Below are 27,108 nucleotides of genomic sequence, written 5' to 3'. Positions count from 1 at the left end.
CTCTCTTGAGTGGAAAGGCTAAAGATAATGGTCTAGGGAAGAAGAGTTTGGGATAAACATCCTAGTCTGGGGGGTTCAGGAGTGGCCTGGTCCTCCAGCTAGCACAGGTCATCAGGCTATTAGCTATCCTGCTCCCAGCCATCTTCCAGGTGGACATGGATGTACACCTCCTCTGTTGGCAGAGAAGATAACCCTATGTGTTTAACACTCCTCTTTTCTCTAGTGTTATCTGTGAGCACAGGGACCCCATGCCCTTTGTGGGTGCTAGGAATGGAACCCAGGTCCTTTGCAAGTGTTCTTCTCCAGTCCTCTGCAAATCATTTCAAATAAAATAACAAGGGAAGTTCATCTAATGAGGAAACCTCTTTTAGACAAGGATCTAAGCTGCATAGAATGCCAGGATAGGCCATGGGGATCTCTGAGTACACCCGGGGAACTCTGGGCCAAGACCGTTGCAGGGAGATAAAGCAAGCATACAGGGCCTGCTTTTGGATAGGACAACAGTGAATGAGCAGAGGATGAGATAATTAGGCTGCCAGGACAAGGAGGGCCCGATCACGAGGAGGCCCAAATAGAAGCCCAGATTCTATTCAGAGGACGGTAGGAGCCAGTGAGGGCTTGAACACGGGGTGACATGGGCTGCTTCACACTTCCATGTGATCCTCTTAGAAGATTTCTATGGGTCTAGGGTTCAGAATGAACTTTAAGAGGCTGGAGAGGCGGGAGAGGTGAGTCAGCAGTTAAGAGAGGTGGGAGAGGTGAGTCAGCAGTTAAGAGAGGTGGGAGAGGTGAGTCAGCAGTTAGGAGAGGTGGGAGAGGTGAGTTAGCAGTTAAGAGAGGTGGGAGAGGTGAGTCAGCAGTTAGGAGAGGTGGGAGAGGTGAGTTAGCAGTTAAGAGAGGTGGGAGAGGTGAGTCAGCAGTTAAGAGAGGTGGGAGAGGTGAGTCAGCAGTTAAGAGAGGTGGGAGAGGTGAGTCAGCAGTTAAGAGAGGTGGGAGAGGTGAGTCAGCAGTTAAGAGAGGTGGGAGAGGTGAGTCAGCAGTTAAGAGAGGTGGGAGAGGTGAGTCAGCAGTTAAGAGAGGTGGGAGAGGTGAGTCAGCAGTTAAGAGAGGTGGGAGAGGTGAGTCAGCAGTTAAGAGAGGTGGGAGAGGTGAGTCAGCAGTTAAGAGCGTTTGCTGCTCCTACAGAAGACTGCAGTTGGTTCCCAGCACCCATATCAGTCGGGTCACAACTTCAGTGATTCTAGCTCCAGAGATGCCTTCTTTTGACCTTCTTGGGTCTCACACACACACACACACACACACACAGATAGATAGATAGATAGATAGATAGATAGATAGATAGATAGATAGATAGATAGAAGTAAGACGATGTTTTAAAATAATGAACTCTAGCAGATCAAGGAAGGAAGCAAAGAGAAATTATGGAATTTGGTAGAAACAAACTCCAAAGTTGGCGTCTCTGATGGGGAGAGCAGTCTGGGGAAGAGTACGGTTGAGGAGCTGGACTGGAGAGCATCACTTTGACTTGCGTATGAAGTTCTCCTGCAGAAGCTGGGCGCATGCACAGGCATCGCTGGTAGATGACTGTGAGCCAGCATCCCCAGACCTGATGGCTAGGACAGGCCCGGAACCCTTGCCAGGTGAGCATGAGTAGAGTTCAGGTGTGCGCCTGCCCCGGGGAGCACACTCATCTTCCCAAAGAACCAGCGTTTGGCTTTGTTCATTTGCTCCTCTTGGTTTCCTATTTCATTCATGTCCGTTCTTTATCTTCATTATTTGCTTCCTTCTATTTTCTTTAGAGGTGTTTATTCTTTCTCTAACTTAGAGGTGTCCTCACTTCATTTTTGCCTTCTTTTCTATGCATGTAGTTAAGACTCAGAAGATTTTGGATATCACATACTCTGCGGTCCATGGGTTCTGACCAACACTGATCCCACCGTCATTTAGCTCTTGTGTGTGTGCAGGCACACATATGCTGTTGTTAGTATTTCCTAATGAAGTGTGCACTGACCGCTCTCCTGTCTTATCTCATGCAGGGATATAATTGCAAAGGCAAGCTTACTGCAGAAGAACAGTGACAGGCAGATTTGAGTAACAAGTAGAAAACAAACAACAAACAAACAAACCAAAAGCCAAAAACAAAACAAAAAAATGAGACATGTTGAACGTGAATTTATCCAGAGCACAGTAAACTAGTGTAAAAATACAGGGTGGGGGATGAGGCAGGGGGATGAAAGTGAGGGTAAGAGCCAAAATACCTGAGAAGGTTAGCATGTCTGATTGGAATCCTGAAGGCACACAGAGCGGACACAAGGCAGTGTAGAAGGAGAGTATAACAAAGACTGGAAACAGAGATGAGTCCTCAGACCCAGGAAGTATAATGTATCTTAAATGGGACAAACAAAAAGAAATCCGTGCCTAGATACACTACAATTAAATGGCAACACATCTTCAAGACAGCCAGGAATAAAAAGGGCAACTGCTTACAGAAGAGGGCAGTTAGAATTACAATGGCAGCTGACTTCTCACCACAGCAACAGAGACACATAAATGTTGGGGGAAATAGATATTAACCTAGAATTGCATATCTAGTGGCAGAATTGGGAATCGTGAAACCCTAAGGGTGGGATATTTATAGAAAACAAAATTGAGAGGCCTTTCCACCAAGAGAATGGTTCTAAAAGATTAATCTTGTCTGGGGTAGTGGCACAAGCCTGTAAGTCCAACACCTGAGGTGCTGAAGCAGGAGGGATGTATGTGTGGTACCACCAGGGGCTACATGGTAAGACCCAGGCTTAGCAAACAAAACAAGTGAGTGAGGTAGCTCAACAGGGAAAGATACACACACACACACACACACACGCACACACACACACACACACACACACACACACACACACACACACCAATGGCAGTGCTAGTGACATTTTCCTAAACAGAAGGCCAAAGGCCTAAATAAAAAGATTCTTATCTAAGCCTAAGGGTGGGTTTCTATTTACTAGAAAAGCAAACCTTTTAAGGCCCTTTCTGTTCATCAGGAACCTCTCTTATAATCCTCCAGGAACCACCCATAATCCTCCCAGAACCTCACTTAGCCTTCCTCTAAAAGTCAACTACCTTGGATACCTATTTCCTGATCAGTCCAGACACCTGTATTAGCTCCACCCTGCTGACTACCATGTAAAATCTGCTTGATTTTCTACCATTCCATCCTCTCTGCTCCCCTCTACCAGATGGCTTTGGTAGTTTGATCCCCAATAAATCTTTCTACCTACAGAGCGGTCTAGTCGAATAGTTTCCCTGTGCCTTGCTTATACCTGGGGGGCTCGTGGTGGACAGAATTTCCTGCTAGTTGTCCTCTGACCTCCGCATGAGTGCAGTGTTACATGAACCCAAACACACCTCACCTCTCTCTCTCTCTCTCTCTCTCTCTCTCTCTCCTCTCTTTCTCAAACACACACACTAAATGTTAAAAAAAAATACAGAAAAACAAAACAAGATAAAATTCAAGAAAGAAAACAGTGACAAGACCATGGAGTGTGTGTTAGGGGAACAGCCAGCCAAGCCAGGGTAACCACACCAGCAGCTCCAGCATTCTTTTGCAGATAAAAATGTCAGAACTAAAATATTCTAAATTATACAATGAGTTCAGAGATGAGCATGGTGAAGCATTTCCAGAGGAGGAATGAAAAAAAAATCTGGATTAATTTTAAGGCTGTCCATACCCATTGGAAAAGTTTGAATATGACCATTAAAATCATTAAAAATAGCATGAAAACCTCCCAACTTTACAGGAAAACAGAGCAAAGAGAATTCTGGTATGTGAATGAGTGTGTGGTATGTGAGTCTGTGTGCATGCGTGTAGGTGCCCCGGAGGCCAGAAGGCAGCTGGGAACTAAACTCAGGACCTCTGCAAGAGCAGCCAGTGCTCTTAACTGCAGAGCCATCTCCTCCCAAGCTCTGCTACCCACTCCCAATGAAGTAAAGGAAATAAATTCTTATAAAATGAATAAAGACAGAAAGTTTCAGGTCAAAATAAAACGGTGATATGCTATTTATGCAAGGCATAACTAAACGCTAATGACACGGGAAATGTAAGAGCCCCGCCCCTGTGGAAGGGTTTTAGGTTCTTAAGCTCGCTGAAGTTGACCGGAGGGTGGAGCTCAATGCTAGAGTGCTTGCTTAGCATTCTACTTAGGAGTTCCATCCCTAACACCAAGCTCCAAATAGGAGTAATAATAATAATTAGGACACGTCATCAGGGCGTGATCTATCTAGACTTGCTAAGAGCTGGAACAAGCCTGAGGCAGTGATAAGGACCCGTGGTTAGAGGAGACACCCTCTGCCTTCCTAGATAAAGACAAGGACTCTTTATGCTCTTAATGTTAAAATGACACCTTGGCTTCAGGTTCTCAAGCAGGAAATGTTAAATTCTTGACCCTAAACCAAGGTCAAAGGCTTGGGAAGGGCATAAATCTGATCTTCATTCACTTCCAACTGACATGAGCCATGCTCCAGGTGCTGAGCTATTGACAGAGGCAGCTGCCAAGCTTTCACACCAATTACCTGTCTCTGGCGTGGTCCTTTAAGGCTGGGATCCCTTTACCAGGAGAGGAAGAGAGAAGAGAAAGAAGTGTCCTCTGGTCTGAACTCCAGCAGTACCCTGTTGCTGCAATGGCAACAGTCTTGCCCCCAGCCTCCCACCCCACCCCACTGGGTGATAGCTGGCACTCTTGCCGAGTGGGTAGTTGGTATTTCCTTCATTTCATTTGATTGACAAGAAATAGGGACCAGAGAGCTGGTGTCTTGGCACAGGTCATGCCTCATGAACAGTAAAGCAGAGAGTGGAAGCCAGTGGTGGGGCCAGTTTCTCTGTTTGCCAGTCAGTGCCAGTTCACAGAACAGAAACCAGCCAACTCCAGCCATGTTTCCAACATCCTCACCCACATGTCTCTCATGTATATACAAAGGTACTTGTTTGTTTGATTGTGAATTTTTTTGTGCTTGCTGTTTACAGTCAAATAAAAAAACTGAGGCAAGTTTATAAGCTTGATTTTCCATAATTAATATATTTTCAAGTTCCCTTTGGATGTGATTCTCTTGGCTAAAGAAACTCCATTTTATTCTAGGCATCCATCTTGGTACCCACTAGCCATTTGCCTTTGACTCCTGTCCCTGGAAGATAAATTCCCAAGAACCCTGACTCAATATACCCCCACCCAAAAGTGTATGGCCATGACTATCTATTTATCTACTTGTTATGACATACTGCTTTTTTTTTTTTTTGGCTTCTGTAAGTTGCTTATGAAGATGAATACCTAAGATTTTTTGGGGGACACTTGGCAGAACAGACCAGTTTTGCTCGTGTAGATATTGACAGTCTTCTATGGGTTTTCCCCTTTAAAAATCCTCCCCTCACCCCCTTCTTAGGTAATCTCAAATTTGGCTCAGAGACTGTTCATCCTGCTAGCAGCTAATCAATAAATCTTTTAATTATAATTGGATTGAGTCTCTGGTCTTTTCCTGGGAGTCACAAACTTCATAACAATTCCCCAGAAGACCAACATCTAAAAATTATACAGTTTCCAATCCAGAAAAGAAAGACAGACAAAAATAAAAGATATTAAAATTTCCCAGAGCTGAGAGCAAACAAACATGAATTTACCCTCTAAAAGGATGCTGAGAGCCAGCTGTAGTTTGATGGCATGCACTTCAGAAATAGCTCCCACTACAGTAGTGGTGATGAGGCTGGAGAGCTGTCCTTAGTTAAAAGTGGCCCAGGATCTTTCTTGCCTCTTCTTCTCCTATACACGCTCTTTTGCAGCAAATACGTCCTCACTAAATGCTGGCCTCTTGATCTTGGACTTCCAGGCTTCAGAGTTGTAGGAAATACACTTAATTTTTCTTATAAATCACTAAGTTCTGCAATAGCAGAACAAGACAAAGACAACTGGAGAAAGAAAAGCACCTGAAATGCCTCCAGAGCTTATGGGTGGTGATGGTGATGGTGATGGTGATGGTGATGGTGATGGTGATGGTGATGGTGATGGTGATGGTGATGGTGGGGTTTTCATATAAAGAAAGCCTGGAGATAGAATAGAGCTGGACTTCGCAAAACCAATGCTGAAAGCTAGAACATGGTCTAGAACACACTAGACCATGGCTGTCAGCATGATATGAAATTACTTCTGAACTAAAATTTTATATTCAGTCAAATGACCGAGCAATTACATTAGATATAAATAGACTAAATACAATTAAAAGGCAAAGACTGCCTTCTGTCTTAAAAAAAAAAAAGTACCTGTATTCTGCTTATAAACGAGTCTTTTGGAATAAAAGGATCACAAAAGTTAAAGGTCATATACTACGTGAAATGAAATCTGAGCAGAGGCTATGGGTGTGAGGAGTTGAGAGTCCTGAGGAGAGTAGGGCAGTGGGGAAGAACTGTGGGGGAAAAGCAGATTGTGCTAGGAAGTACTATGACAATGCCCAGGGCTCTGCATGCTAACTTAAACAGTAAACAAAATTTTTAAATAAAAAAATAAAAATAATAGGATTAGAATGAAATGTATCATGAAAACAGCAAAGGAAAACCAGTGTAACTACATCGCTTAGAATTGGTGCTAATAATAATCTTTGTTACATAGAAAAGTAGATTTTGAAACTGTGAATAACCTGGAATTTACAGCCTGACTAACTCTCAACTGTCCATCATCTCCATTGAAAGTTGATCATTTGTCATTGAAATTCTCTCAACAAGTTGACTGCTTATAGCTTTAACATCTAAGAGCGCAAACCTATAAGGAATCACATTAAAGAACTCTTGTGATATCTACTTTGATATTTGTCCAGTGAGAGGGTATTATTTTGTTTACTACATTTTTCCTAAAAGTTTTCATGTGTTCTTTATGTCTTTAGGATATCTGGACTGACAACTTATTGTGGATGAAGCTATACATGGCTTTGAGGTTCTTCTTTGTTTTCAAAATATATTGACTGGAATAAATACTTTTTCATAAGTCATGGCAGACTTTTATAGAGCAAAATGACTGGAAATAACAGTCATGCATTGCTTGACATAAGACTGTTTAAGAGTGTATGGCTTTCACTTTGTAACAGTTTTTGTTTTGTCTTGTTTTGGTTTTATCTATACCCCAGGCTAGCCTGCGCAGGAGCTTCCTGCTGGTTCTCCTGTGTCCTCCGCACATCTTGCCATCGGACCGCTGTGATCAAGTGTGTGTCACTGCTTCTGGGTTTTGGACATGTGTTCTAGGGATGGAACTTATCTCATCAGGCTTGTACTGCAGGTACCATGTCCCTGGCTCAACATTTCCTCTTTTATTTTTAAGAGAAGGTCTTGCCTGGTCTACAAAGCCAGGGCTACACAGAGAAACCCTGCCCCCCAAAAGCAAAAGGAAACAAAACAACAAAAAGGTCTAGCTTTGCAGTCCAGGCTGACCTTGAACTTTGGATTTCCTGACTTCACATTCCCAAGTGGTCCAGTGATTACACAGGGCTACCCCTGTTATAATCTCACGTGCCTCCCACTGTATACTCTGTCCATTGTCCAATGAAACAGTAGGACGTGAGTGTAAGTAAGAAAATGCTAAGTGTAAATTTAAGACAGCTTTGTTCATTTAATAATTATCAATAATAAAGCAATGCTATAGTTTGAATCAGGATCTATCTAATCTAGACCATTCCACACTTCCTCTATCATAGATTCTGGTACCACTTTTGTATTTACATTTTGGCTTAGAAAGGATGTAAAACCCTCCCTCTAACTAACCCTCTGTCTGTCTTAACCTGTCTTAATCTTAACTAATATTCTGTTTCCTGTACTGCTGTTTGGATGTTTTTAATATTTTCTTTCACATGTAAAATTACCCATTAATTACTGCAGCATTAACACTTTTATATATTACAAATATTCGGTAGACTTCATACTTACAAAGCACATAAGGAGATTATTATTCTAATGTGATTACAGGACTTTCATTTGAAGGTGAATGATCTCACACCAGCGATAATCTGAGTGGCAGAGCTAATTCCTATTGCTATAGGTTTGTGCTAGCTAGCTATGACAGCATCGCGGACTGGTACAAACTATGCTTACCCTGCCTTTGGCTTCCTTTACTTGTTAAGATTTATTCGTTTTATGTGTAGGGATGTTTGGCCTGCGTGCATGTATATATATCATGTGCCTGCCTGGTGGATGGGCAGGGCAGAAGAGGGCATCAGATCCCCTGGAACTGAACTTACAGATGGTAGGGGGTTGACATGTGGCGCTGGGAATGGAACCCAGGTTCTCTGCAAGAATAACTAGTGTGTTTTCTTTTTCTTTTCTTCTTTCTTTCTTTCTTTCTTCCTTTTTTTTTTTTTTTTTTTTTTTTTTTGGTAGGAACCAGCTCAACTTCTCCATGTTCAATGAGTTATGAAAATGTTGTCTTCAGCAATAGGAGCATTGGGAAGAGCTTGGGTTGTTTGGGGGTTTCCATGGAGCCCCCTTAATCAACAACTCGATTAGACACAACCCATGCCCAGCAGTGGGTTTTACTGAAGAGGGACCTAGTTGGAGCTTTGTCTCCCCTGTTATTTGGTGACTTCATTTAGGTTTTCATCACATATGTATATATTTTAGGAAGGTTCTAGTGTGATAGGTTTCCATACAACCCCTCAAAGGGCCTTTAGTTCTTGCTGTTCCTTACCCTCCTCATCCCTCCCCATACCTGTGTAATCCTCTCATCCCAGCACTCCCCCATCCATCCATCCATCCATCCATCCATCCAGTCCTTTACTCACTACTAATGTCTGTAGCTATAGGAATTGTAGCTTGCTTAGCAATAACTTATCAGCTAATATCCACATGTAGGCAAATACATACCATATTTGCCTTAGGGGATCTGGATTACCCCACTCAGGATAATCTTTTTCTTGTTCCATCCATTTACCTGCAAATTTCATGATTTCTCTTTTTAACATCAGAATAATATTCCATTGCATAAATGCACTACATTTTCTTTACTCACTCACCCACTGACAAACATCTAGGTTATTCCAATTTCTGGCTATCAAAGATAGAGCAGCAGTGAACATGGTTGAGGAAGCGTCTCAGTAGTGGGCTGTAGAGGCCTTTGGATCTATGCCTGACAGTAGTCGAGCTGGCTCTTGAGGTAGATTGATCCCCATCTTTCTGAGGAACCACCACATTGATGTCCAAAGTTGCTGTGTGAGCTTGCACTCCCACCAGTGCAAGTGCGGTGGAGAAGTGTCCCCTTTACCCCACATCCTCGCCAGCATGGGCTGTCATTTGATTGACCTTGGCTATTCTGACAGGTATTAGATGAACGCTCACAGTACTTTTGATTTGCACCTTCCTGATCACTAAGGCTGTTGAACATTTTTTAAAGGGCTTCGCAGCCATTCCAAGACCCCTCTTGCGGAGACTCTGCTTTCATCGGTACCCTATTTTTTAACTGTGTGATTTGTTTTCGGGGATCTCCAGTTTCCTTAGTCCTTTTCGTAGTTTAGAATTAGCCCTCTATCACATATGCAGTTGATAATCTTTTCTTGTTCTATACCTTCCACTTTTCCCAGATGATGGTGCCCTTTGTCCTACGGAAGCTGTCAGAGCCAAGTTATATCTTATGTTTTCATTACTGTGCCTAAGAGATTCATGAAACCAAATGCCTCTAACCTATAGGCCCCTTGCCCAAGGACAGATACTTCCTGAAATGCTGGGGGTTATTTTTTATGAGTGAGAACAAGCCACAAGTTGTCACTCCCCTAAACAAGTTTGTTTGACCCAGCGACACCGGATGTGCTTGATCGCACATATTCAGGAAGGACATAGGCAGAGGATATATCAGGGTGTATGCTTGCTCCTGTTGGGGAATTTAGTGGCCTAGTGGATTTATAAGCCTCAGCAAAATGTGACTCAGCACCATTTTCTGGGAACGTGGGAATGAACCTTGCCAGTATTTCATTAAAGCTTACTTCAAATTTTGGCTCAAAATTGTGGTAATGGTCTTATTCTTGCCCAGTAGGATTAACAAAGCTTTTCAGTTTCATGAGATTCTATTTGTTAATTGTTCTTATTGTCTGTGCTATTAGTGTTCAGTTCAGAAAGTCTTTTCCTGTGCTGATAAGTTCAAGACTATTTCCCACTTTCTCTTCTATCAGATTCTAAGACTATTTCCCACTTTCTCTTCTATCAGATTCTAAGACTATTTCCCACTTTCTCTTCTATCAGATTCTATTTATCGGTGGCCAGTGCTCTTCACTAGTGAGCCACCTTTCCAGCCTCAGCTTTTGACCTTTGTAAGTCTTATGCTAAACACAAAGTCAAGGTTAAACTTTGGTTCACACTACATGCAATGCTCCATCTCTTAGGGAGTCTTCTACCAGAACAAAAGCATAGGCCACCAGAAAAAGAGAATTAAGAATTCAAAAAAGGGGCCGGGTGGTGGTGGCGCACACCTTTAATCCCAGCACTTGGGAGGCAGAGACAGGTGGATTTCTGAGTTCAAGGCCAGCCTGGTCTACAAAGTGAGTTCCAGGACAGTCAAGACTATACAGAGAAACCCTGTCTCAAAAAAAAAAAAAAAAAAAAAAAAGAATTCAAAAAAGGTGAGACAAAGCAAGAGTGTCTGATGGTGCCAGAATACCACCAGGTTCCAGGGGTGCACAGAGGTCACAGAACCTGGAAGTGACAGATTTCCCCACAAGTAAAGCATAGGCATTGGGGTAGACAGGTGACCGCTAGGGTCATGATGGTGATGAGGACATGGGACACGGGACATGGTATCTGGCAAAGCACTAAGCTACTTCTGGCTATTACTGTAGCCAGGCTGGGTGGCCCTTCACTGTCCCCTGTTCTCAGTGGAGGAAGAAGCACCACAGTGTGTGGTCTGGCCTCCATTGGGCATCTCACAGAGGGTATCTCACAGAGGGCATCTCACAGAGGGTATCTCACAGAGGGTATCTCCCAGAGGGCATCTCCCAGAGGGCATCTCACAGAGGGTATCTCACAGAGGGTATCTCCCAGAGGGCATCTCCCAGAGGGCATCTCCCAGAGGGCATCTCCCAGAGGGTATCTCACAGAGGGTATCTCACAGAGGGCATCTCACAGAGGGTATCTCACAGAGGTAATCTCACAGAGGGTATCTCACAGAGACAATGCAGTGTGGGAGGCCAAGGGATGAGTTTTCCAAAGGAGAAAGTACACTCTAGTCAGAGCCAGAGATGCTAATCCCTTCCTTCCCAGGCAGTGGTTCTGAACCTATGGATTGTGACCCTTTTAGAGTGGAATAACCTCCTCACGGGGGTCCCCTAAGACCACTGGAAAGCACAGATATTTACAGTTCAGAACAGTAGCAAAATTACAGTTATGAAGTAGCAATGAAAGTAACCTTATGGTTGTGGTCACCACAGCACGAGGAGCTGTTCTAAAGGGTCACAGCGTTAGGAAGGCTGAGAGCCACTGCTCTAAGGAAAGGCTGAGGCAAAGCTTTTCCTTCAGCCTCACAGGCTTGCTGCACAGACTGTAGGGTGCCTTACACCCATCGATGGTGGTGGCACATCACCTCTCCTCATGGCCGCTTCCCTGTGGCTTCTGCCTGTCCCGTGTCCACACCCTCTCTCATCTGAATTTGCTTCTCCCAAGCAAAGCATAAACTTGCTCTCTTTCGCTCCAGACTTTCCTTTTAAGAGGAACTGAGCTAAGATGAACACATCATTAAATACTAAACAAGAAGTGATTTTTCTTTCTTCACTGTGTGGCTTCAATGTCTCCTCCAAAGCGTGTGTCCAAATTTAAGAGCTACTGAGACAGCACTGAGAGATGGGGTTTTAAGAGAGGATCCAGGGACGGAAGTGATGTAATCCCATAACGTCCTACTGTTGGGAATGGATTATTGCTGGTACCTTAGGGTGGGTTAGTTACGCCAGGGGTGCATCTGAAGAAGTTCGGACCCTCTTGAGCTTGCGCGTTTGCCTTTCTTGCTCTGTGATGGAAATGAAACCCTCATCTTCTCATGTAGTCTGTTAAGGCTTTCCAGACTCTGGAACCATAAGAAGAAAATGAACAACTTACCCAGTCAATAGTATATCATCACAGCAGCAGTCACTCAAAGCAGGCTAGCACACTAGCATATCGGTGTTTCACCCTGAAGAATAAATCGCCACAGACTCTACACTATAAAACAGCAGCCTGCGGGCTGTAGGTTCCCTCATAATGACCTCACGGTTTCTGTGGGCCTGCAGCCCAGGAACAGCTTGACTGGTTGCTCCATCTAGGATCTTACTGGACTGAATCCAGATGTGGGCTTCGTCCAGTCCAGAACTTGGGGTCTTTTCTCAGCAATGTGGTTGGTTGTTGGCAGGATTCAGTTGCGCTGTGAGGCTGGATTCTGTTTTCTTGTTGGCTGTCAGCAGGAGGCCGCTCCCAGCTTCAGGAGAAGCCTTGTTAGCTCCTTGACACACAGTCATCTCAGGGACCTCCCCACAAATCTGTGAGGAATCTCAGACAATGTGGAGTCATTCTAGGAATTACCTCCATCTTATGATATCTATTCTTGGCTACAGATCAGCCACAGGTCCTGCCCATGTGTAGGAGAGAGTTGGGCTGGCATAGAGCAGTAGGCAGAGACTGTAAGAATGTTTAGAATTCCGCCTGCCTGCAATACTTATCCTATTTGCCCAGAGACCCAGAAAACCTCACACACACTCCTGAGGTATTCACCCAAGAGAAACAAAAATATAGCTGCAGAAGATGTGAATGCAAATAGTCTTAGTGGCTTTGCTCAAAATGGTTCCGAACCAGAAACAGCCTGGACACCCATCTACCTGTGAGACAACTGAGGACCCGTTCAGCCGTAGAAGCAAACAGACCACTCTGCAGGTGAGTCTAACAGTGTGCTGAGCTGAGGCTGGGGGCTTAACTGCACCTTATTACAGGAATCCAGTCATAGAAAGCCACAGAGGCAAACCAACTCTCTGTGGCAGAAATCAGATTAGCACCGGCTTAGGAGACAGAATTGAGCAGCAGAGCGCCAGTAAGCTTTCAGGAGTGACTGAAATGTCTTGAGTCTGTACGTTCATTAAAAACTGGTAAGTTTGGCATTCACTGTAGGCAAATTATACCCCCAGTTAAAAGAAACTCAAAGACTGTTTCACAGTGAGATGTATTGTGCCTGGGATTTTGACAGTGGACTGATGCTAAACCTGGAAACAAGGGACAGGATCTACTGATGAGAGTGGCTTCACCCCTAAATTTCTAGGTCATAGGTCAAGTGTACGGTGGCTCCAGGCAAGGATCTACAGGTTTAATGAAGCAATTCAGAGACTCTGCTCCCCAGGAAACATCCCCCGCATAGGCTTGGTTGGTGCCCTCCATAAAGTTAGTTCATTCATTCATTCATTCATTTTCACTAGGCTTGGTTGGTGCCCTCCCTAAAGCTCATTCTTTCATTCATTTTCACTAGAGCTCCTTGACAGTAGGCTCCACTGTCAAAAGCTGGGCAGACCTCAGGGAGACTGGCTCCAATCTCCAGCACTGTGATGGAGAGAGCTTGTCCCTCCTGTGCCTGGTCCCTGATGAAGTCAAGTACCACTGTCTCTGTGTTCAGCAGAGACCTCAGGGCTGGGGGGGGGGGGGGGCAGAGCTTAGTCAATAGAATTGTCTAGTGTGCGTGAGGCACTGGGTTTACCCAAGAAACCAGATATAGGAGTGTATACCTATGATCCTGGCACTTGGTAGATAAAGGAAGAAAAGCCAAAAGTTTAAGGTTGGGGTGGTGAGATGGCTCAGTGGGTGAAAGCGTTTGCCTGCTGGCCTCAGTCTGATCTCCAGCACCCCCTGAAAGAACTGACTCCCGAAAGCACACCAAATTAATAACTAAATGTTTAAGAAATGGAAGATGAAGTTTATTCATGGCTAAATAGCTGTGACCATGGCCATCTGAGGACATATAAGACCCTGTTTAAGCAGATAAAAAGTGAAAAGCAAGCCCTCTTGAACAAAGCCCTCCTGGGTACCAGAAAAGCAAACATCCCAGCTTTCCCTTCCTGGGCTGGAATCAAACAGATTGGAAGAGTATGATGGTTTGAATAGGAATGGCCCCCATAGACTCATGTGTTCGAATGCTTGGCCAACAGGGAGTGGCACTGTTAGGAGGTGTGACCTTGTCGGAGTAGGTGTGACCTGGCTGGAGGAAGTGTGTCACTGTGGAGGTGGGACTTGAGGTCTCCTGTGCTCAAGTTACATCCAGTGTGACACACAATCTCTTCCTTGCTGTCTGAGGATCAAACAGAACTCTCAGCTCCATCTACAGCACCGTGTCTGCCTGCATGCCGCCATGCTTCCCATCATGATGATAATGGACTGAACCTCTGAAACTGTAAGCCAGCCCCAATTAAAATGTTTTCCTTTATAATGGTTGCAGTGGTCATGGTGTCTCTTCACAGCAATAAACTCATACTAAGACAGGGAGCATCAGTGGCTTTACCCCTATTGCTCACAACCAACTCCAGTGCTGGGTCGGTGGGGAGTGTGGGGGGAGGGTTGTCCCAAGACACAGAGCAACTGTGGCTGCCTGATCTGGGGCCAGCAGGTCTTGGGTTGGAGCTCTCCTATGTCATTGGAGGAACTGCAAGGTGTCCCAAGGGTCATATCCACCCTCTTGGTTTAGCATGAGATTACTTCATGTGAAGCTTTTTTCTCTGTGCTTCCATCTCAGAAGTACAACCCCCTTTGCAGAAATACAGAGCCCACAACAATGAGGGGACAGGGCGGTAGAACCCAGCCCCCTCAGTGGTCACCACAAGACTGAACGTATTAGTGAACCCCAGGTGCCACTGTGATCCTATGAGATAGATCGAGTGCATCCCCCACCTGAAGGTCCCTCCTGGCAACAATGCAAGGCTTGCACCTGCCCCAGGGGATGGCTCTACCTTGCACCCTCAGATACCCAGTGCCCTACCAATGTTGGCAGCCAGGTTGGGTTGAAAACCAAACAGAGGCAGGGCAAAGGCACAGGGAAGCAGCCCTTCCCTGTGTGAGCTTCCCTGTGTGGCGCGGACTCATGGTTTCTGAGGCCCAAGCAGGCACAGTGCCATGTGCAAGGAGGAGAGAATTGTGTAATATTAGGAACTGCCAACTACAGAATGGAAAGGATGGGTACTTGTAAAGCACATACTAAGGGCCAGCTGCCCTACTGGGTGCTTTCTGTAAAGCACTATTAAAAACAAACAAAAAACCAAAAACAAACAAACAAACAAACAAAAACCAAAAATCCAAAATAGCTTGTCTGGGGTCAATCTTTTTTCTTGTAAATGAGAAACCAGAAACAGGCTCAGAGAGGTTAAGCAACTTGTCAAAGGTCACAATGAAATAACAGAGGATTAAGGGACCATTTGCTTTGAGAACTCTCTGCCTCTCCATCAATACCCCATTGGCCTTCTTACCAGAGACTTCCAACTGGCTGCTGGAAGTCAGAAAGCAGAGATTGGTACAGAAGTTCCCAAGGAGAAAGTGATCAGACTGACCTCCTCTCAGATCCTGGTACAAGGCTGGCTGGAGGATACCTCATAGACAAGGCAGCACCAAGGACATCCCTGCAAGTGTCCCCACTCTGGCCATTCTCCTACCCCCACCTGAAACCCTGCAACCAATGTCCTCAGCATGGGGCCCAGCTTGACCATGAATGAAATACTTGAGTATCCTTTCTTTTATTTGAATTTCTAATGCCTGCCATTAGGCCCCGAGACTTGGGGGGGGGGGGCAGGAGGTGGGGGTGGGGGCGACTTCCCTCAGGAATGGCATAGGAGGCTTGGAGAAAGCTCATGGCCCCTGCCAAGTATTTGTGGGTGTGTGTCCTCGCCCAGGTGAGGAGGAAGAGGCCAGGCCAAAAGGATTACTGGCCATTTGAACTCAGCCTCAGAACAGCAAATATTGACTCAAGAAGCTGCCCAAAAGGAGCTGACATTTTTATAGTCAACAAATAAAGTCGAGCCCCCAGCCAGGACCCTTTCTCTGCTGGGCTCCATCTCTGTCATCTGCTCATGGAAAACAGAGGATGAGTGGGTGGGAAAAGTCCACGGGGACCTGGATGACATCACTGTTTCCCCTTAGAAGGAACTGGGGAACCTCAGGTTGCAGAGGTGGGCCTTGTAGACTTAGGCCAGCAGGCCAGCAGGTGTGAATCCCCTGGGGCACCTGAACACTCAAGGATAACCGCCCTCCCTCCTACTTAGGTTTGCAGCTTCTACCTCTGGTGGCTCTGGGGTTCCCCATTCATGAGTGAGGGATCCTGGGGTCCCACCAAGAGAGATGGAAAGGCTAGATAAACAGTCAGAGGTCAGGGAGGCCTGCCTAGCTCTTCTGTTCCAAGGCAAAGGAAGGGGAGGAAACTCACTGGCTAAGTTCCTATGCCTGAAGCCAGAGTGCCTCTCTGCCAGAGAGCAGTCCCCGCCCTGGGGCTTACAGTGAGATCTTGAGCCTGCTACAGCACCCCTGCCTCCACACTAGGCCTCAGCAGTGCTCCCTCCCTTCCTAGGTGTACGTGAAACACTACCCACCACCCATCACCTTGTTTGCCTCCTCTGCAGGAAAGATTCCTAATCCTCTGCCTGTCTCTCTGAAGTGTGAGCAGGCGGAAATCACTGCTTTTCTCTCCCCACACCCGACGCAGGCTTACCTCCTGTCATGGGACACTTGGGTTATTTCCCTGTGTAGATTACTCTTTGACTACTTACCCATCAGAACGTCTAGATCGAAGCTCCAACTGAAACTTCTCCAACTGTTTTGATTGCTTCAAAGCATAGAACAATGCTGGGGACTGGGCGGGCACTCAGAGTCTATGAAATTGAATCAAGGATGTGCCACTCCAGAGCTGGCCTTACAGATTTGCCTTAAGCTGGTCAAGCCCCACACAGGTCCCTTGGCAGGAAGAGATGTGTGCAGAGCCTCTGGCCTTTGTTCTTCCTCTATATATTCATCTGCTCTCTGCCTCTGTAGAAGTCTGCTTGGACTTTGGGGTTTGGGGGAGGGGCAGATAGTGGTGGAAGTAATGGGATGCCTGTGGTCCCTTGTCCTGTCTGGGGCTCATGTTCTAAAGGCTACTTATTCCAGTGAATAAAAGAAATAGCTACTGGGACCAGTCCCAGCTTCCTGATACCCTCACTCCCTGGCTCGCTCTGAACAAGTGCCTGCTCCCCACAGCCGACAGCCTCTGGCCAAATAAGAGCTGGGGACCTTCTCTTCCTCCTTCCTATCTTTTAGCTCTGAGTGGCCTTGGGCAAGGTTCCTTTCTCTGAGGTTTCCTCTTCCTTACTATAAAGGAAAGGCATAGGCAGGTTCACTGCTGAACTCCCTCAGCACTGACATTTGATGGCCGTGGCTATGGGCTTATTGTTTCTGGGCTTCAAGTTCCTCATGCATAAGACAGAGATGGAGACAGCTCTGGCCTCAGAAGGTTATTGTGAAATCAACTGGGGTCATGCCTGACATATAAGGAATAATACAAGCTTGCTATAATTCAAATAATACAAGGTCCTCTTGTTAGTTACTTAGAAAGAACTTGATACACCCATTCACACTTTGGCTTAAGATAGGGTCAACATATATTTGGCACAATAACTATTATATTCGCTCTTCAAAAAACAGGCATTCTAATCAATCAGGACATTCTGTACAGGCAGCCAGAACACATCCATCCCCAAGTCTCTCAATCTAGCAACCCCCATCAGTTAATCCAAGATGGTATCCTCCCCTCTAAAAAGCATTTCTTGGCCAAACGAAGCAGCAGCAGCCGCCTACATAGACCTCTTCTGGGACTCTTGCTGTGTTCTTTAATAACCCTTTTATTTGTTGGTGCCCATTTAGATTCTGAAGTCCATGAGACATGAGCCACAACTCTCTCTCCCAACTTAGTGCTCAGATACTCCCTGTGTTCAAACTATAGACAGTAGGCCCTCTGACTGGCAGACAATCGGTGGGGTTTGGGATGTCTTTACTGAAGTACATATTCTCTGTCTCTGGAAGTCTCTGCATGAACTGAACCATTATTGCCCTACAGGAACCTGGGCATCCTCAAGTAAGCTGATATGTAAGAAGGGAATAAGTCTGGCCAACATGGGGACCCCTAAGACTGATCAGAGGGGACTCCTCTCCCAAGACCCAGGTTGTCAGCATCCCCTGGGACTCCAGGGCCAGAGCAGCTTCTAACTTAGCAACTAATGGATACAGAGAGCTCAGGTACCTGTTCTTTGCTCTTACACACAGATGTTCACCATCACCTAGGAGACAGAGTGGAAAATGTGGGTGGAGTGGCATGGGGGGAAGGGCTGCCATCTGTCAGATCAGCCAAGGCAGAGAGGCCCACTGCTGGGTTCAGATAGCTCAGTGCTCACACTGTCCCCTGCTGTGTTCACTGCTCATAGACATGGCCCAAGTTTAGCAGTTTGAGAGGTGGTTTCCAATGTCCTGTTTCATGGCAGCATGGTATGTATAGACTTCAGTCTATAAAACATAGTTACCAGATGGGGTCAGATGGGGAGTCTGTATGTGATCTGTGAGCTGTGAGAAGACTTCTGCATGCCACAGATACCCCCATGGTCCCTGAAATGTCATATGAGGATGAAGTCAGAAGGTCCATTTGCTCAGTGTATCCCTTGGCTACCTAGCCTGTTATTGCTGCCTAGTTTCCTCCACGCCTCCCCACCTTTTTTAAAGGGGGAAAAAAAAAGACCTGGGAAGGTTCGGTGGCCTCCAAAGATGACATAGCTTGGAAAACAGACCAGGTGTCTTCAAGTATTGGGGTTTTGTTATTGAACTAAAGATCTCATCAGCAAGGACACATTCCTCTGACAAAGTGTTGATGCCACTGTCCTGCAGCAGACAAAAATGTATGGGCAAGACTCATGGGAGAAGAGTCAAATGTGTCTGTCTGTGAGCTCAGATGATTCACACAGCACTCCTACGTGGGACGGGAGGAATTATTATAAGAGCAAGGCAACCTTATTCTATAAAATCCCCAGGAGACCATGGTTTCACACCTTGCTCCCACCAGATGCCCCAAAGTCCAAACCCCACATAGTGTTTCTCATACTGAAATCCCCTCTACCCCAAGCACAGTCAAGGTGTTTATCTGAACTAAGAAATGAAGAAAGATCTAGGGAGATAATAGCCCAATGTCCAAATGAGCCAGCTGTAGCATGCCAGATAAAGAGGTCTCCTTTGTGTTAGGTTTTGCAAGGAAAATAACCTTGAGATGGCAAGTTGTCTTCCAGTCTCTGGTTTTGCTTTCGTTAGCCCTTGTCCATCTATAAAAGCAGGTTCTTTTGCTCAGCTCACGAGAACAAATAGTACATTTTACCAAATGGTTTTGTCAACTTGGCACAAGGAAATGCCAAGATGCTTTTAGAAGAGACCTTTTTTTTTTCTTGAGTGAGTTTTGATCTTTACTTGGACTAATTGACTTGCAGTCAGATAGTTTCTCAAGACCCTGGGCAACAGCATCCACCCATAGCACCAAGTGAGCCACAACACCAGGGTAAAGGGTCCAACCTCGGGCAGTGCGAAGCTGTGGTATTGTGGTAAGGAGGGACTCTTAATTAAGAAAATGCTTCCATAAGACGGGGAGGAGGGGCTGTAGGACATTTTCTTAATTAGTGATTAATTAGGACCCATCAGTGTAGGTGGTACCATCCCTGGGCTTGTGGCCATAGGGACTATAAGAAAGCAGACTGAGCAAGCCATGAGGAGTAAACCAGTAAACAACATCCCTCCATGGTCTCTGCATCAGCTCCTGCCTCCAGGTTCCTGCCTTGTGTGAGTTCCTACCCTGGCTTCCTTCAATGAAGGAAATGGAGAAACGTAAGCCGAATAAACCTCTTTCCTCTCCAACTTGCCTTTTGGTCATGGTATTTCATCCCAGCAACAGGAACCAGAACTAAGACAAACGTGTTGCTTGAATCTGGAACCACTGATATAAACTAGTTAAGGTTTACATGTATTGTAAGCTCGCCTTTTGGACACCCTGCCTTCCAGGATGCTGGGTCTGGAGATGACCTTTTAACTGGTGGTGATATCTCCCATGGGTTCTTGGGTAAACAATACTTTACGCTTGGGTAAGCAATAAGAAACAGCAGGCACTTACTGTGTAGGGAAGTGTATTAGGAATGTGGTTGTGGGCTTTCCTGTCCGCTTTATTTCTTGCATGTCTCTGGATTCAGTCTGGGCCATCCATTGCTCTCCAGAGGACCAGGATTGCCTATCAGGAGCACAAAGCAAAGGGCATTGTTCCTCAGGCTTTTTACTGAAATGGTTCTTAGAGCCCCTTTCAGAGACAACAGCTGTAAGGAGAGCAGATGCCCTTGGCTTAGGAGACTTAACGCCAGATTTGCCAAATTTGTTACTGTAGGAAAGCCTAGAGCCTAGATGCTTTTGGAAGAGACCTTTTTTTGAGTGAGTTTTGATCTTTACTTGGACTAATTGACTTGCAATCAGATAGTTTCTCAAGACCCCGGGCAACAGCATCCATCCATAGCACCAAGTGAGCCACAACACCAGGGTAAAGGGTCCAACCTCAGGCAGTGCGAAGCTGTGGTATTGGCTGGTGTTAAATTGAATGGTTTGGAATAAAGCTGCCTCTACACGTATTTTAAATTTTGCCTGAAGGTTTGTTTCTCTGTGCATGGTAAGCTGTAAACTAACTTCTGTTTATGAATAGGCTATATACTTTTTGTAGCAATCTTCCGAGTCTCCGCCAAGGGGCTAACTAAAACCTTTATTTAAAAAAACAAAAACTAAACAAGCAGATGTGAGCTGGAGCCAATCAGGCTGTTTCTGTGTCTCACTTCCTCCTTTCTGACTTGCTTCTTGCGCCTGACATGGAACATTCTGAACCATTTTGGGTCTAGACTGCTGCCTGATTCTAGAATTCCGAGATAAGGCTGCTGAGGCCTGAGGAAGTAGTTGTCTCTCAGTCTTCTTTCTGAAGGTAGATTAAGTGGATTAAAAATATTTCATGCATTTTAATTCCCATCTTCGGTTCATGGTGAGTTCATCTGGACATCACTACGTTGCAAGTTGAGGGGCATCTAGAATCAGAGGAAGAGAGTTTTAGGCAACCCAGTTCCATCACACCCATGTAAATGATGTAGATTGAGATCTTACCTGTGTCACACACACACTTCTCTGGACACTGTCATGATTGTTTAGCATATATGCAAATGTAAGCTGCCTAGGAATTAGTCTACGGTAAAGGTTGCCATTTTCCTTGACTAGATCTGAGAGTAGATGGTTGAGTTTGCCTGAGAGGAAGGAAAAGGTGGAATTCAGTGAGGTCTCTGGGGTCACGGGTCTGCATAAAAAAGAGGAAGTCGGCATGAGAGATGCTGTCCATAGCAAGCTTCCAGTGAACATGACCCATGGAGAACTGCCATTGTTCTTGGGTGGGTCCCAGAATTGGCTCATGCCTTCGGACCCTGCAGGACAATGCTTCCTGTCCCATTACTCATGACAGTCACAAGCCACGTCTCCCCAGGGGATGGCACCCATGACTACGAGGGACCATCCTTGGATGGATTGAAGAGAAGCATTCCAGAATGTCCCTCTGTCCCAGCACAGTGCAGAGCACATGGCCAAACAGGGGCTGCCCAGCCTCCACCTACTGCCTGCTCTTCTCATGCCAGGGACAGCATCACAGGCTCGTGATGGTGCCTGCTTTGTGAGCCAGTGTTTTCCTCATCCCTTTTACAGACAGGAAACAGAAACTTTGAGAGATTGGCTGTATTACTCAAGGTCATGAGGTCCTAACTGTCGAAACTAGGATTCAGCTCCAGAGCTCACTGACTCTAGCCCTCCAAAGCCCTGATACCATGTGTTTCGCCTTTCTGAAAGTCCTTCCTCAGTGTGCCGTCACAGCAAATGTAAAAGAGAGCTGCTAATGATGGAACCAGGACCCCAAACTCTTGCCTGGCCAGAAAGTGATTTTATCAAGATGATGTTTAATTAGGGAAAGTGTAAGAGTACAAATCCAGTCCTACCTATAGGACAACAGCAGAGACAGGGCTTTGAACCTGTACATACTCAGCATGCTGGAGTCTTATACTTGACCATCAGAGCATGATGTAAGGACCTGGTAGGACATGGTTCCATAATGGTGGCTGATCTTTGGTCATACAGAAGTCTAGCAGAGCAAGGAGAAGTCATGTTTGCTGACTATCCTTGGTTGAGATATTAGAATCTATTCAGTGAAATAAAGTGCAGACAGAACTTGAGGCAGGCCTGGCCTCCTCACCTTTAACCTTGTGCACCTTGGATGTGACCTTGGACAAGCTGTTGACTTCCCTGTTTTTCTTATCTTGTGAACTTGGGCTGAGATACCTGTTGACCTTTGAAAGGATTAGGCCCAAATTAGCTACAGAAAACACTTTTCAGAGAATAGTTGTTAAGCTTTCTGTAGCCAACTTGGCACACTAGAAAATCATTCACCTTACAAAGGAATGTGGCTTGTACCAACCATGTAGTGCTCTGAACAAAGGATGCTCTGGGCTCAGTGGGAAGCAGGTTTGGTGGGGATTCTGTAGCAGTTCCTGCACCAGATCCAGGCAACACCCAAGGGCTTCCTGACCCATAGGAATTTGGAGAGTCAGAGGTGGTGTCTTCTTAGTGTGGAGGCACATTCCTGCGATCCTAGGACTGGGGAGGTCGAGGTGAGAGCGGCAGAGGTTCAAGGACAGCTTCAGCTTTGAGTTAAAGGGCAGCTTGAGCTACAAGCGACCCAGTCTCAAACAAACAGACAAACAAAAAAGCAAGCAACTTTAAAGGGTGGCATCCAACTTCTTGCACCTTCTCTTGAAGAATTCAACACAGGCTTTAGCTTACATTAGAAGAATATTTATCTAAAACTACTTTTTATTATCTTTTAACACGAGAGAGAGAGACAGTGCTTACGTGTAAAGCTATGTCCTCATGCTGGCTTTTGTTTTAGAAGATGTGAATATAGGTGGAGGTTCGGGCCCCAGGAGTCAGCACTTTGAAGACTTGGGCTACACATTAACAAATGGTTTTCCAGAGATGTTGTATCAGTTGCAAGTTCTGCCTACAATGGAAAAAAAGCACCCTAGTCCCCAACACAGAGAATCAGTACTTACAAAGGTTTTCCGCTTGGTGGATAGGAAGGCATGCTTGTGGAATTGAGGCTCAGAGGCTCACTGTGTTGATTAAAGCGCTAGTTCCCAGGCCAAATGGAGACAGTTGCCATTCTGTTCCCTATAGCCTTTGTGAGCTAGGAGTCATGCCCTGGCCTCAGTTTCTCCGTCTCTAGGATATGGATACAGCATAGAATTAGTTGAAAGGCTTAAATGAGATATTCCAAGTTACGGGACCATAGAAGTGTTTGGTAAACATACAGTTTGTACGTCATTGCATCATAGTACATTTGCACTGGTTTTCCTTTTTTTTTTTTTTTTTTTTTTTTTTTTGGACAAATGTGTTTGGCTTTTACTTGCTTTCCTACTAGAGCACAGAGCCTTTTTCTTACTGCTATATCTTAACAAGTCATGACCTGTAAATTGTATAATATAGGCTCTTCTAATATTTAATACTAAATTTGTAATATAATCACTCAGGAGTTTTGAACATCGACTTGTTTGTTTGGGTGAATGAGGGGGAGACACTTGCATGTGGAGGTCAAGGGATAATTTGTGGACTTGGTTTTCTCTTTCCACCATCTGGGTTCTGGGAAACAAATTCAGGCCATTAGGCTTGGCAGTAAATGCCTGTACCTGCTGAGCCACATCACTGACCCACCCATCCCGGAGTTTTAACTGAAATCTACCTCCATGGTAGGGCCTGAGAGTCACAGTTGTTGGTATTGTTTGGGATTTCTCCCTTAGTGCCAGGAGTAAAATACAGTGGGCTATCTTAGCATGGCCATTTGCTCGCTAATTGCGTTCATCTGTAGCTTGAGGTTCAGACGTTTCATTGTTTATGTATGGAGCCACATTCATTTTTCCAATGCCTTTGTGACTCTTGAATATCCCTTGTTTACGAAGCTTCTTCCCATTCAGACAGCCGCATGTTGCTTTGGTCTACTGCAATAGGTCACCCCTTACGCTCGTCTATGATGTGGGTTGCTGAACCTCTGGGTGCAAAATGGGTGCATTAAATCAGACTTTCCAATGTCTTCCTGGATACTTTATGGGGAAAATAGTTTCCTGGCCAAATACATTTGGAAGATGCATGTTGGCGTGCCAAGGTTCTGAGAAATGGCATAGCAAAGGGAGGCTACTCTTTAACCGATCCTGTATAAGCCACTCCTCAAACTGAACACCTGCACACACACAGAATTGTATGTGACTGTTCAGAGGCACCCTGTTCATAATGCTCAAGAGGTGGACACAGCCCGCATGTCCATCAATGACAGTGATGAACAGGAGAAACAACTCCACGTTTGGGGTCTTACTCAGCTGTAATAGGACTGAAGTGTTCATTCCTGCTAACCACAAACAAACCTTAAGAACTGTCTAAGTGAAAGAATCCGGTCTCAAAAGAGCACATACAATAATAGATCTACTTGTAGGACTATTGTCCAAATTAAGCAAAGCTATAGAGAGAAAGATTAATTATTTCTAGTGGCAGAAGGAGTTGGGGAGGGGCAGACATAACTGATGGGTGCAGAGTTTCTTGGTGCAGTGATGAGGTGTTTTCGAATGAGACTGTGGAGAGGACTGTAGAATCCTGCAGACACACCAAGTTCACTGAACCTTGCCTTAGAAAAGGTTGACCTTTGATGGGCCTAGTGGTACACACCTTTGATCTCAGTATGCAGGAGTCTGAGGCAGGAGGATGACAAGTTCTCAGCCAGCTGAGGTCTGATCCTATTTCAGAAAAGAAGGTTGGGAGGAGAGGACAGGTGCAGGGGGGACATTTTCATGGCAGTGGGTTAGCTTGCACAATGCTGTTTTGAAACGAGAAGATATTCCCCAACCTTACCTCTGCTTAACCCCAGGGCCTTGAACAAGGCATTTCTCATACTGTCTTCAAAGCCTTGGTTTCCTCGTCTGAAAAACACTGCCTGCCAAGCCTCTGCACACTGTACATGGGGCAGTCTGGGTCTGTAGCTCCAAGACAGTTGTGGTCTGTTCCTTGGAAGATGTTAAAGTGACAGCTGACACCTGAAGTGCTAGCGAAGTGACTTGCGGAGCCAGAGAGAGAGGCGCCACGTGGATTTGAACTTGTTTCTGGATCTTGGTACTGTTTTACACATGAGCAGTGTTGTCTGAGAGCCTGCTTGGAGCCAAAGGAACACAGCATGAGACACCACATAGCTAAGGGCCATGGCAGGAGAGGCAGGGGGAGGAGTGATTCAAAATGATCAATCCCCTGCCCATAGTCCTTGTGAGGCCCCTGGGAAGCTCTTTAACCCGTTTAAGCTTTCTATTCCTGCTCATTACAATGGTAAGGTTGACCCTTATTTCAGAGGAGCCCCTAGGAGCTAATAGAAAGAGAGCAGCCTCATTGCTCAGTGCTGAGTGGGTGGCCTGGATTCTGCCAGCCTTGGGCCCCACCATTCCTCACCTTACGCCCACAGCTTTCCTAAGAGTAAGGTGGCCATGCCCTCTCCCAGAGGAAGAAGCTGAGCTCCAGGGCTGAGTGATTTGGTGCCTGCTGCTTCTCTGTTTGTTACTACGTTCCCTGGGAGTCTTTGAGATTATTGAAGCCATACATCACCATGGAAGTGTGGCTCCCTGTGTCCCTAGAAGTTAACACCTCTCATTTTCTTCTTACTTTGTTATAAAATAGCAACAGTGCTACAATGGTCGAAATGATTCGTAAAATTCTGCACACCTCTCCGCTCAGTTCCTTGAGGGCAGATTCCTGGAAATAGAATTACTAGGTCAAAGGGTAAGAACTTGTGTACTGTTCTACACACGAGTTGCCAAGTGGCTTTTCAGAAAAGAGGGACTGTGATGCCCAGTGGGCCAAACCGGAGATGCCCGTGGAGGAGGGTTGGTTGCAGGTGTGGCTGTGTGTCTAGTCTGTGGACCTGGGGAGAGGTCACCAGGGAGCTTCCCAAAGTGCCTCCACAGTCAAGGTAGGGGACAAATTCCCTACCCTGACAAGGTGGTCAACCAGCCGCTAAAAGCTTTCTACCAGAGACCGTGCTGGACAACCCGTATGCTGCCTGCTGAGTGGAGATGGAAAACTGTTGCAAGTGAAGGAGGTCCTCGTCATTCAGCCAGTGCTACTAACAGCAGCACTTACTAGCTGCTTGGTAAATGGTATATGCTAACCAAGGAATCCTGACCGCAATCCTCTGCATTTTATTGGTGTGGACTTCAGTAGTGGCACGCCCATTTTTTTTATAAAGGTTTATTTATTATTATTATATCTAAGCACACTGTAGCTGTCATCAGACACACCAGAAGAGGGCATCGGATCTCATTATGGATGGTTGTGAGCCACCATGTGGTTGCTGGGATTTTGAACTCAGGTCCTCCGGAAGAGCAGTCAGTGCTCTAAACCGCCGAGCAATCTCTCCAGCCCATTTTAATAGCGAGGATGAGGGCATTGAGGCACAGAAAGGTTGGGTAACTTTTGGTTACCCAAACCAAAGGTCTGAGGTCACGTGATCAGCAAGCAGATGGTAGACTAGGATTCAATTCACTCTGAGTCTTTTGGTCAGCAGTCTTCAGTGTCTGGTGAAATCTTTTCAGTACAGCACACAATAGGTGCTTCAGTAACGTGCAAGACAGGCTAGTGCAAGACAGGCTAGTGCAATGGTTCTCAACCTGTGGGTCTCGACCCCTGGGGCAAACATTGCAATGTATTACAGTAGCAAAATAGCAGTTATGAACTGACAACAGACATAGTTTTATTGTTGGGTGGGTGGGGGGTGTCACCACAACATAAGGAATGAGTTGTATTAACCGGTTGAAACTTTAGGAAGGTTGAGAACCAAGGATCTGATGTGACAAACAGCTGGCAGATGGGCTTCATCCATGCTCTCTCCGTTCAGGAAAGGGTGACATTTCCTTGTACTTTTGCGGTAGGCTGCCAAGAGCAATCAGGACTGAGAATCTCTGTGGCCCTGCAGA

General features: G+C 45.6%; 2 long non-coding RNA genes across 5 annotated transcripts in view; one reads left to right on the top strand and one right to left on the bottom strand.

The window, feature by feature from the left end:
• The first annotated feature begins 10,628 nt into the window (after nt 1-10,628).
• The window catches only part of Gm40106, a 45,991-nt gene continuing 29,511 nt past the window's right edge, over nt 10,629-27,108 (top strand). Inside the window, exon 1 of the long non-coding RNA XR_867503.2 lies at nt 10,629-12,901. This is a non-coding gene — a long non-coding RNA (predicted gene, 40106). The remainder of the gene's footprint in view (nt 12,902-27,108) is intronic.
• The window catches only part of Gm12474, a 35,809-nt gene continuing 29,470 nt past the window's right edge, over nt 20,770-27,108 (bottom strand). Inside the window, exons 3-7 of one of the 4 annotated variants that reach the window (XR_867500.3) lie at nt 25,004-25,297; nt 23,161-23,329; nt 22,961-23,055; nt 21,179-22,705; nt 20,770-21,102 (exon numbers count right to left, since the gene is read on the bottom strand). This is a non-coding gene — a long non-coding RNA (predicted gene 12474). Of the gene's footprint in view, nt 22,706-22,960; nt 23,109-23,160; nt 23,330-25,003; nt 25,298-27,108 lie in introns of all 4 variants that reach the window. The other 3 variants (XR_867498.3, XR_375899.4, XR_867499.3) reach the window with 3 other exon arrangements.

Source organism: Mus musculus, chromosome 3 (genome assembly GCF_000001635.26).
Source record: "Mus musculus strain C57BL/6J chromosome 3, GRCm38.p6 C57BL/6J".
NCBI classification, from domain to species: Eukaryota; Metazoa; Chordata; class Mammalia; order Rodentia; family Muridae; genus Mus; species Mus musculus.
This window is presented reverse-complemented; position numbering and strand designations above follow the sequence as displayed.